Here is an 11,667-nt window from a genome sequence, read left to right on the forward strand (position 1 = left end):
AAACATTTTATTAATTAATTACACAATGTCGGGGCAGTATTTCTATTATATTATATTATATTACATTATACTATACTATATTATATTATATTATATATTATAGTAAAGTAAAGTAATTATAGTGATTATTGTAACTATCTAAAAAATAAGTATCGTAATTATTTTTTGAAGTAGGTAACTATCGAAACTATCACAAAAAAAAAAGTCATTATAGTTTTTTTGGCGTTGCATAATGCGTATGATTATTTTTATAAAATTTTGATTTTAATAAAAGTAAAATTGTAGATGTCTTTTCTTCAAAATTATAGAAAGAAAATATAATAAGATTTTGTCAAAGAAAACAAAGATTATGATAGCTTTTGGAGAGAAATTCCAATTAGTTAGAGTAATTTCGTAGATGACTAACAAATAATCACAAGCTGATTTGGTTAAGAGTGAAATTATAGTTTAGTTCTACTGTTGTTCAAATCCAACTTAAATTAAGCCTTCATGATTCCAAAAAAACAGCATATAATTGGGAACATCGTTTTATTTTACTTTAGATAAACATTAAATGCAAAAGTGTGTAGGGAAAAGTTAGGTTAAAATTAGAGATAACATTTTTGCATAAATTAAATCTAGGGTTAATATAGTAAAGTCACACGAAAAAATAGGTTAAATCTAGGGTTAATATTGCGTCACGGATTAACATTTAGAAATAAGAGATGACATTTTGCATAAATTAAATCTAGAGTTAATATAGTAAAGTCACACGAAAAAATTAGGTTAAATTTAGGGTTAATATTGCGTCATGGATTAACATTTAAAAATAAGAGACTTTATGTGTGTCTGGTTTTTTGTTACGCTATTGCGTATAATTTTTTTGGCGTTGCATAATGCGTATAATTATTTTTATAAAATTTTGATTTTAATAAAAGTAAAATTGTAGATGTCTTTTCTTCAAAACTGTAGAAAGAAAAGATAATGAGATTTTGTCAAAGAAAACAAAGATTATGATAGCTTTGGGAGAGAAATTCCAATTAGTTAGAGTAATTTCGTAGAAGACTAACAAAAAATCACAAGTTGACTTGGTTAAGAGTGAAATAATAGTTTAGTTCTACTATTGTTCAAATCCAACTTAAATTAAGCCTTCATTGATTCCAAAAAAACAACATATAATTGGGAACATCGTTTTATTTTACTTTAGATAAACATTAAATGCAAAAGTGTGTAGGGAAAAATTAGGTTAAAATTAGAGATAACATTTTTGCATAAATTAAATCTAGGGTTAATATAGTAAAGTCACACGAAAAAATAGGTTAAATCTAGGGTTAATATTGCGTCACGGATTAACATTTAGAAATAAGAGATGACATTTTGCATAAATTAAATCTAGAGTTAATATAGTAAAGTCACACGAAAAAATTAGGTTAAATTTAGGGTTAATATTGCGTCATGGATTAACATTTAAAAATAAGAGACTTTATGTGTGTCTGGTTTTTTGTTACGCTATTGCGTATAATTTTTTTGGCGTTGCATAATGCGTATAATTATTTTTATAAAATTTTGATTTTAATAAAAGTAAAATTGTAGATGTCTTTTCTTCAAAACTGTAGAAAGAAAAGATAATGAGATTTTGTCAAAGAAAACAAAGATTATGATAGCTTTGGGAGAGAAATTCCAATTAGTTAGAGTAATTTCGTAGAAGACTAACAAAAAATTACAAGTTGATTTGGTTAAGAGTGAAATAATAGTTTAGTTCTACTATTGTTCAAATCCAACTTAAATTAAGCCTTCATTGATTGCAAAAAAACAGCATATAATTGGGAACATCGTTTTATTTTACTTTAGATAAACATTAAATGCAAAAGTGTGTAGGGAAAAATTAGGTTAAAATTAGAGATAACATTTTTGCATAAATTAAATCTAGGGTTAATATAGTAAAGTCACACGAAAAAATAGGTTAAATCTAGGGTTAATATTGCGTCACGGATTAACATTTAGAAATAAGAGATGACATTTTGCATAAATTAAATCTAGAGTTAATATAGTAAAGTCACACGAAAAAATTAGGTTAAATTTAGGGTTAATATTGCGTCACAGGTTAACATTTAGAAATAAGATATGACATTTTGCATAAATTAAATCTAGGGTTAATATAGTAAAGTCACACGAAAAAATTAGGTTAAATCTAGGGTTAATATTGCGTCACGGGTTAACGTTTATAAATATAAGAGATAAGAGATGACATTTTGCATAAATTAAATCTAGGGTTAACATAGTATAGTCACACGAAAAAATTAGGTTAAATTTAGGGTTAATATTGCGTCACGAGTTAACATTTAAAAATAAGATACTTTATGTGTGTCTGGTTTTTTGTTACGCTATTACGTATAATTTTTTTGGCGTTGCATAATGCGTATGATTATTTTTATAAAATTTTGATTTTAATAAAAGTAAAATTGTAGATGTCTTTTCTTCAAAATTATAGAAAGAAAACATAATAAGATTTTGTCAAAGAAAACAAAGATTATGATTGGTTTTCGAGAGAAATTTCAATTAGTTAGAGTAATTTCGTAGAAGACTAACAAATAATCACAAGCTGATTTGGTTAAGAGTGAAATTATAGATTAGTTTTACTATTGTTCAAATACAACTTAAATTAAGCCTTCATTGATTCCAAAAAAACAGCATATAATTGGGAACATCGTTTTATTTTACTTTAGATAAACATTAAATGCAAAAGTGTGGAGGGAAAAATTAGGTTAAAATTAGAGATAACATTTTTGCATAAATTAAATCTAGGGTTAATATAGTAAAGTCACACGAAAAAATAGGTTAAATCTGGGGTTAATATTATGTCACGGATTAACATTTAGAAATAAGTGATGACATTTTGCATAAATTAAATCCAGGGTTAACATAGCAAAGTCACACGAAAAAATTAGGTTAAATTTAGGGTTAATATTGCATCACGGGTTAACATTTAAAAATAAGAGACTTTATGTGTGTCTGGTTTTTTCTTACGCTATTACGTATAATTTTTTTGGCGTTGCATAATGCGTATAATTATTTTTATAAAATTTTGATTTTAAAAAAAGTAAAATTGTAGATGTCTTTTCTTCAAAAAAGGTGTTGATGTCTTATCTTCAAAATTGTAGAAAGAAAACGTAATAAGATTTTGTCAAAGAAAACAAAGATTATGATAGCTTTGGGAGAGAAATTCCAATTAGTTAGAGTAATTTCGTAGAAGACTAACAAATAATCACAAGCTGATTTGGTTAAAAGTGAAATTATAGTTTAGTTCACCTATTGTTCAAATCCAACTTAAATTAAGCATTCATTGATTCTAAAAAAACAGCATATAATTGGGAACATCGTTTTATTTTACTTTAGATAAATTTTAAATGCACAAGTGTGGAGGGAAAAATTAGGTTAAAATTAGAGATAACATTTTTGCATAAATTAAATCTAGGGTTAATATAGTAAAGTCACACGAAAAAATAAGTTAAATCTAGGGTTAATATTGCGTCACGGATTACCATTTAGAAATAAGAGATGACATTTTGCATAAATTAAATCTAGGGTTAATATAGTAAAGTCACACGAAAAAATTAGGTTAAATCTAGGGTTAATATTGCGTCACGGGTTAACGTTTATAAATATAAGAGATAAGAGATGACATTTTGCATAAATTAAATCTAGGGTTAACATAGTAAAGTCACACGAAAAAATTAGGTTAAATTTAGGGTTAATATTGCGTCACGAGTTAACATTTAAAAATAAGATACTTTATGTGTGTCTGGTTTTTTGTTACGCTATTACATATAATTTTTTTGGCGTCGCATAATGCATATGATTATTTTTATAAAATTTTGATTTTAATAAAAGTAAAATTGTAGATGTCTTTTCTTCAAAATTATAGAAAGAAAACATAATAAGATTTTGTCAAAGAAAACAAAGATTATGATTGGTTTTCGAGAGAAATTTCAATTAGTTAGAGTAATTTCGTAGAAGACTAACAAATAATCACAAGCTGATTTGGTTAAGAGTGAAATTATAGATTAGTTTTACTATTGTTCAAATACAACTTAAATTAAGCCTTCATTGATTCCAAAAAAACAGCATATAATTGGGAACATCGTTTTATTTTACTTTAGATAAACATTAAATGCAAAAGTGTGGAGGGAAAAATTAGGTTAAAATTAGAGATAACATTTTTGCATAAATTAAATCTAGGGTTAATATAGTAAAGTCACACGAAAAAATAGGTTAAATCTGGGGTTAATATTATGTCACGGATTAACATTTAGAAATAAGTGATGACATTTTGCATAAATTAAATCCAGGGTTAACATAGCAAAGTCACACGAAAAAATTAGGTTAAATTTAGGGTTAATATTGCATCACGGGTTAACATTTAAAAATAAGAGACTTTATGTGTGTCTGGTTTTTTCTTACGCTATTACGTATAATTTTTTTGGCGTTGCATAATGCGTATAATTATTTTTATAAAATTTTGATTTTAAAAAAAGTAAAATTGTAGATGTCTTTTCTTCAAAAAAGGTGTTGATGTCTTATCTTCAAAATTGTAGAAAGAAAACGTAATAAGATTTTGTCAAAGAAAACAAAGATTATGATAGCTTTGGGAGAGAAATTCCAATTAGTTAGAGTAATTTCGTAGAAGACTAACAAATAATCACAAGCTGATTTGGTTAAAAGTGAAATTATAGTTTAGTTCACCTATTGTTCAAATCCAACTTAAATTAAGCATTCATTGATTCTAAAAAAACAGCATATAATTGGGAACATCGTTTTATTTTACTTTAGATAAATTTTAAATGCACAAGTGTGGAGGGAAAAATTAGGTTAAAATTAGAGATAACATTTTTGCATAAATTAAATCTAGGGTTAATATAGTAAAGTCACACGAAAAAATAAGTTAAATCTAGGGTTAATATTGCGTCACGGATTACCATTTAGAAATAAGAGATGACATTTTGCATAAATTAAATCTAGGGTTAATATAGTAAAGTCACACGAAAAAATTAGGTTAAATCTAGGGTTAATATTGCGTCACGGGTTAACGTTTATAAATATAAGAGATAAGAGATGACATTTTGCATAAATTAAATCTAGGGTTAACATAGTAAAGTCACACGAAAAAATTAGGTTAAATTTAGGGTTAATATTGCGTCACGAGTTAACATTTAAAAATAAGATACTTTATGTGTGTCTGGTTTTTTGTTACGCTATTACATATAATTTTTTTGGCGTCGCATAATGCATATGATTATTTTTATAAAATTTTGATTTTAATAAAAGTAAAATTGTAGATGTCTTTTCTTCAAAATTATAGAAAGAAAACATAATAAGATTTTGTCAAAGAAAACAAAGATTATGATTGGTTTTCGAGAGAAATTTCAATTAGTTAGAGTAATTTCGTAGAAGACTAACAAATAATCACAAGCTGATTTGGTTAAGAGTGAAATTATAGTTTAGTTTTACTATTGTTCAAATACAACTTAAATTAAGCCTTCATTGATTCCAAAAAAACAGCATATAATTGGGAACATCGTTTTATTTTACTTTAGATAAACATTAAATGCAAAAGTGTGGAGGGAAAAATTAGGTTAAAATTAGAGATAACATTTTTGCATAAATTAAATCTAGGGTTAATATAGTAAAGTCACACGAAAAAATAGGTTAAATCTGGGGTTAATATTATGTCACGGATTAACATTTAGAAATAAGTGATGACATTTTGCATAAATTAAATCCAGGGTTAACATAGCAAAGTCACACGAAAAAATTAGGTTAAATTTAGGGTTAATATTGCATCACGGGTTAACATTTAAAAATAAGAGACTTTATGTGTGTCTGGTTTTTTCTTACGCTATTACGTATAATTTTTTTGGCGTTGCATAATGCGTATAATTATTTTTATAAAATTTTGATTTTAAAAAAAGTAAAATTGTAGATGTCTTTTCTTCAAAAAAGGTGTTGATGTCTTATCTTCAAAATTGTAGAAAGAAAACGTAATAAGATTTTGTCAAAGAAAACAAAGATTATGATAGCTTTGGGAGAGAAATTCCAATTAGTTAGAGTAATTTCGTAGAAGACTAACAAATAATCACAAGCTGATTTGGTTAAAAGTGAAATTATAGTTTAGTTCACCTATTGTTCAAATCCAACTTAAATTAAGCATTCATTGATTCTAAAAAAACAGCATATAATTGGGAACATCGTTTTATTTTACTTTAGATAAATTTTAAATGCACAAGTGTGGAGGGAAAAATTAGGTTAAAATTAGAGATAACATTTTTGCATAAATTAAATCTAGGGTTAATATAGTAAAGTCACACGAAAAAATAAGTTAAATCTAGGGTTAATATTGCGTCACGGATTACCATTTAGAAATAAGAGATGACATTTTGCATAAATTAAATCTAGGGTTAACATAGTAAAGTCACACGAAAAAATTAGGTTAAATCTAGGGTTAATATTGCTTCACGGGTTAACATTTAAAAATAAGAGACTTTATGCGTGTCTGGTTTTTTGTTACGCTGCTACGTATAATTTTTTTGGCGTTGCATAATGCGTATGATTATTTTTATAAAATTTTGATTTTAATAAAAGTAAAATTGTAGATGTCTTTTCTTCAAAAAGGGTGTAGTTGTCTTTTCTTCAAAATTATAGAAAGAAAACATAATAAGATTTTGTCAAAGAAAACAAAGATTATGATAGCTTTGGGAGAGAAATTCCAATTAGTTAGAGTAATTTCGTAGAAGACTAACAATTAATCACAAGCTGATTTGGTTAAGAGTGAAATTATAGTTTAGTTCTACTATTGTTCAAATCCAACTTAAATTAAGCCTTCATTGATTCCAAAAAAACAGCATATAATTGGGAACATCGTTTTATTTTAATTTAGATAAACATTAAATGCAAAAGTGTGAAGGGAAAAATTAGGTTAAAATTAGAGATAACATTTTTGCATAAATTAAATCTAGGGTTAATATAGTAAAGTCACACGAAAAAATAGGTTAAATCTAGGGTTAATATTGCGTCACGGATTAAAATTTAGAAATAAGAGATGACATTTTGCATAAATTAAATCTAGAGTTAATATAGTAAAGTCACACGAAAAAATTAGGTTAAATCTAGGGTTAATATTGCGTCACGGGTTAACGTTTATAAATATAAGAGATAAGAGATGACATTTTGCATAAATTAATTCTAGGGTTAACATAGTAAAGTTACACGAAAAAATTAGTTTAAATTTAGGGTTAATATTGCGTCACGAGGTAACATTTAAAAATAAGAGACTTTATGTGTGTCTAGTTTTTTGTTACACTACTACGTATAATTTTTTTGGCGTTGTATAATGCGTATGATTATTTTTATAAAATTTTGATTTTAATAAAAGTAAAATTGTAGATGTGTTTTCTTCAAAAAAAAGTGTAGATGTCTTTTCTTCAAAATTATAGAAAGAAAACATAATAAGATTTTGTCAAAGAAAACAATGATTATGATAGCTTTGGGAGAGAAATTTCAATTAGTTAGAGTAATTTCGTAGAAGACTAACAAATAATCGCAAGCTGATTTGGTTAAGAGTGAAATTATAGTTTAGTTCTACTATTGTTCAAATACAACTTAAATTAAGCGTTCATTGATTCCAAAAAAACAGCATATAATTGGGAACATCGTTTTATTTTACTTTAGATAAACATTAAATGCAAAAGTGTGGAGGGAAAAATTAGGTTAAAATTAGAGATAACATTTTTGCATAAATTAAATCTAGGGTTAATATAGTAAAGTCACACGAAAAAATAGGTTAAATCTGGGGTTAATATTGCGTCACGGATTAACATTTAGAAATAAGTGATGACATTTTGCATAAATTAAATCCAGGGTTAACATAGCAAAGTCACACGAAAAAATTAGGTTAAATTTAGGGTTAATATTGCATCACGGGTTAACATTTAAAAATAAGAGACTTTATGTGTGTCTGGTTTTTTCTTACGCTATTACGTATAATTTTTTTGGCGTTGCATAATGCGTATAATTATTTTTATAAAATTTTGATTTTAATAAAAGTAAAATTGTAGATGTGTTTTCTTCAAAAAAAAGTGTAGATGTTTTTCTTCAAAATTATAGAAAGAAAACATAATAAGATTTTTTCAAAGAAAACAAAGATTATGATAGCTTTGGGAGAGAAATTTCAATTAGTTAGAGTAATTTCGTAGAAGACTAACAAATAATCACAAGCTGATTTGGTTAAGAGTGAAATTATAGTTTAGTTCTACTATTGTTCAAATACAACTTAAATTAAGCGTTCATTGATTCCAAAAAAACAGCATATAATTGGGAACATCGTTTTATTTTACTTTAGATAAACATTAAATGCAAAAGTGTGGAGGGAAAAATTAGGTTAAAATTAGAGATAACATTTTTGCATAAATTAAATCTAGGGTTAATATAGTAAAGTCACACGAAAAAATAGGTTAAATCTGGGGTTAATATTGCGTCACGGATTAACATTTAGAAATAAGTGATGACATTTTGCATAAATTAAATCCAGGGTTAACATAGCAAAGTCACACGAAAAAATTAGGTTAAATTTAGGGTTAATATTGCATCACGGGTTAACATTTAAAAATAAGAGACTTTATGTGTGTCTGGTTTTTTCTTACGCTATTACGTATAATTTTTTTGGCGTTGGATAATGCGTATAATTATTTTTATAAAATTTTGATTTTAAAAAAAGTAAAATTGTTGATGTCTTTTCTTCAAAAAAGGTGTGGATGTCTTATCTTCAAAATTGTAGAAAGAAAACGTAATAAGATTTTGTCAAAGAAAACAAAGATTATGATAGCTTTGGGAGAGAAATTCCAATTAGTTAGAGTAATTTCGTAGAAGACTAACAAATAATCACAAGCTGATTTGGTTAAAAGTGAAATTATAGTTTAGTTCACCTATTGTTCAAATCCAACTTAAATTAAGCCTTCATTGATTCTAAAAAAACAACATATAATTGGGAACATCGTTTTATTTTACTTTAGATAAATTTTAAATGCACAAGTGTGGAGGGAAAAATTAGGTTAAAATTAGAGATAACATTTTTGCATAAATTAAATCTAGGGTTAATATAGTAAAGTCACACGAAAAAATAGGTTAAATCTAGGGTTAATATTGCGTCACGGATTACCATTTAGAAATAAGAGATGACATTTTGCATAAATTAAATCTAGGGTTAATATAGTAAAGTCACATGAAAAAATTAGGTTAAATCTAGGGTTAATATTGCTTCACGGGTTAACATTTAAAAATAAGAGACTTTATGTGTGTCTGGTTTTTTGTTACGCTACTACGTATAATTTTTTTGGCGTTGCATAATGCGTATGATTATTTTTATAAAATTTTGATTTTAATAAAAGTAAAATTGTACATGTCTTTTCTTCAAAAAAGGTGTAGTTGTCTTTTCTTCATAATTATAGAAAGAAAACATAATAAGATTTTTTCAAAGAAAATAAAGATTATGATAGCTTTGGGAGAGAAATTCCAATTAGTTAGAGTAATTTCGTAGAAGACTAACAATTAATCACAAGCTGATTTGGTTAATAGTGAAATTATAGTTTAGTTCTACTATTGTTCAAATCCAACTTAAATTAAGCCTTCATTGATTCCAAAAAAACAGCATATAATTGGGAACATCGTTTTATTTTAATTTAGATAAACATTAAATGCAAAAGTGTGAAGGGAAAAATTAGGTTAAAATTAGAGATAACATTTTTGCATAAATTAAATTTAGGGTTATTATAGTAAATTCACACGAAAATTAGGTTAAATCTAGGGTTAATATTGCGTCACGGATTAACATTTAGAAATAAGAGATGACATTTTTCATAAATTAAATCTAGAGTTAATAGAGTAAAGTCACACAAAAAAATTAGGTTAAATCTAGGGTTAATATTGCGTCACGGGTTAACGTTTATAAATATAAGAGATAAGAGATGACATTTTGCATAAATTAATTCTAGGGTTAACATAGTAAAGTTACACGAAAAAATTAGTTTAAATTTAGGGTTAATATTACGTCACGAGGTAACATTTAAAAATAAGAGACTTTATGTGTGTCTAGTTTTTTGTTACACTACTACGTATAATTTTTTTGGCGTTGCATAATGCGTATGATTATTTTTATAAAATTTTGATTTTAATAAAAGTAAAATTGTAGATGTGTTTTCTTCAAAAAAAAGTGTAGATGTCTTTTCTTCAAAATTATAGAAAGAAAACATAATAAGATTTTGTCAAAGAAAACAAAGATTATGATAGCTTTGGGAGAGAAATTTCAATTAGTTAGAGTAATTTCGTAGAAGACTAACAAATAATCACAAGCTGATTTGGTTAAGAGTGAAATTATAGTTTAGTTCTACTATTGTTCAAATACAACTTAAATTAAGCCTTCATTGATTCCAAAAAAACAGCATATAATTGGGAACATCGTTTTATTTTACTTTAGATAAACATTAAATGCAAAAGTGTGGAGGGAAAAATTAGGTTAAAATTAGAGATAACATTTTTGCATAAATTAAATCTAGGGTTAATATAGTAAAGTCACACGAAAAAATAGGTTAAATCTGGGGTTAATATTGCGTCACGGATTAACATTTAGAAATAAGTGATGACATTTTGCATAAATTAAATCCAGGGTTAACATAGCAAAGTCACACGAAAAAATTAGGTTAAATTTAGGGTTAATATTGCATCACGGGTTAACATTTAAAAATAAGAGACTTTATGTGTGTCTGGTTTTTTCTTACGCTATTACGTATAATTTTTTTGGCGTTGCATAATGCGTATAATTATTTTTATAAAATTTTGATTTTAAAAAAAGTAAAATTGTAGATGTCTTTTCTTCAAAAAAGGTGTTGATGTCTTATCTTCAAAATTGCAGAAAGAAAACGTAATAAGATTTTGTCAAAGAAAACAAAGATTATGATAGCTTTGGGAGAGAAATTCCAATTAGTTAGAGTAATTTCGTAGAAGACTAACAAATAATCACAAGCTGATTTGGTTAAAAGTGAAATTATAGTTTAGTTCACCTATTGTTCAAATCCAACTTAAATTAAGCCTTCATTGATTCTAAAAAAACAACATATAATTGGGAACATCGTTTTATTTTACTTTAGATAAATTTTAAATGCACAAGTGTGGAGGGAAAAATTAGGTTAAAATTAGAGATAACATTTTTGCATAAATTAAATCTAGGGTTAATATAGTAAAGTCACACGAAAAAATAGGTTCAATCTAGGGTTAATATTGCGTCACGGATTACCATTTAGAAATAAGAGATGACATTTTGCATAAATTAAATCTAGGGTTAATATAGTAAAGTCACATGAAAAAATTAGGTTAAATCTAGGGTTAATCCTCCAAAACCTACTGGAACAATGATTGCTCGCATATACTTGGAATTTTGAAATGAGTCTTAACTTGTGAAATTTTGAGAATTCCAAACTTTGTCGAAAAACAAATTTTGTAATCTAATAAGGCTTGCAAGTGAACCTACAGCTCATATAGACTTAGCTGATGCTTGCAAGGGTTGTCAATATCTTAATCAAAGTAAAAATGATATTTTGGGTGGGAAATGAAAGGTTGTAAAAACGGGATTCTTTCATGAAC

The sequence above is a fragment of the Medicago truncatula genome, chromosome 7, assembly GCF_003473485.1.
Source record: "Medicago truncatula cultivar Jemalong A17 chromosome 7, MtrunA17r5.0-ANR, whole genome shotgun sequence".
NCBI classification, from domain to species: domain Eukaryota; kingdom Viridiplantae; phylum Streptophyta; class Magnoliopsida; order Fabales; family Fabaceae; genus Medicago; species Medicago truncatula.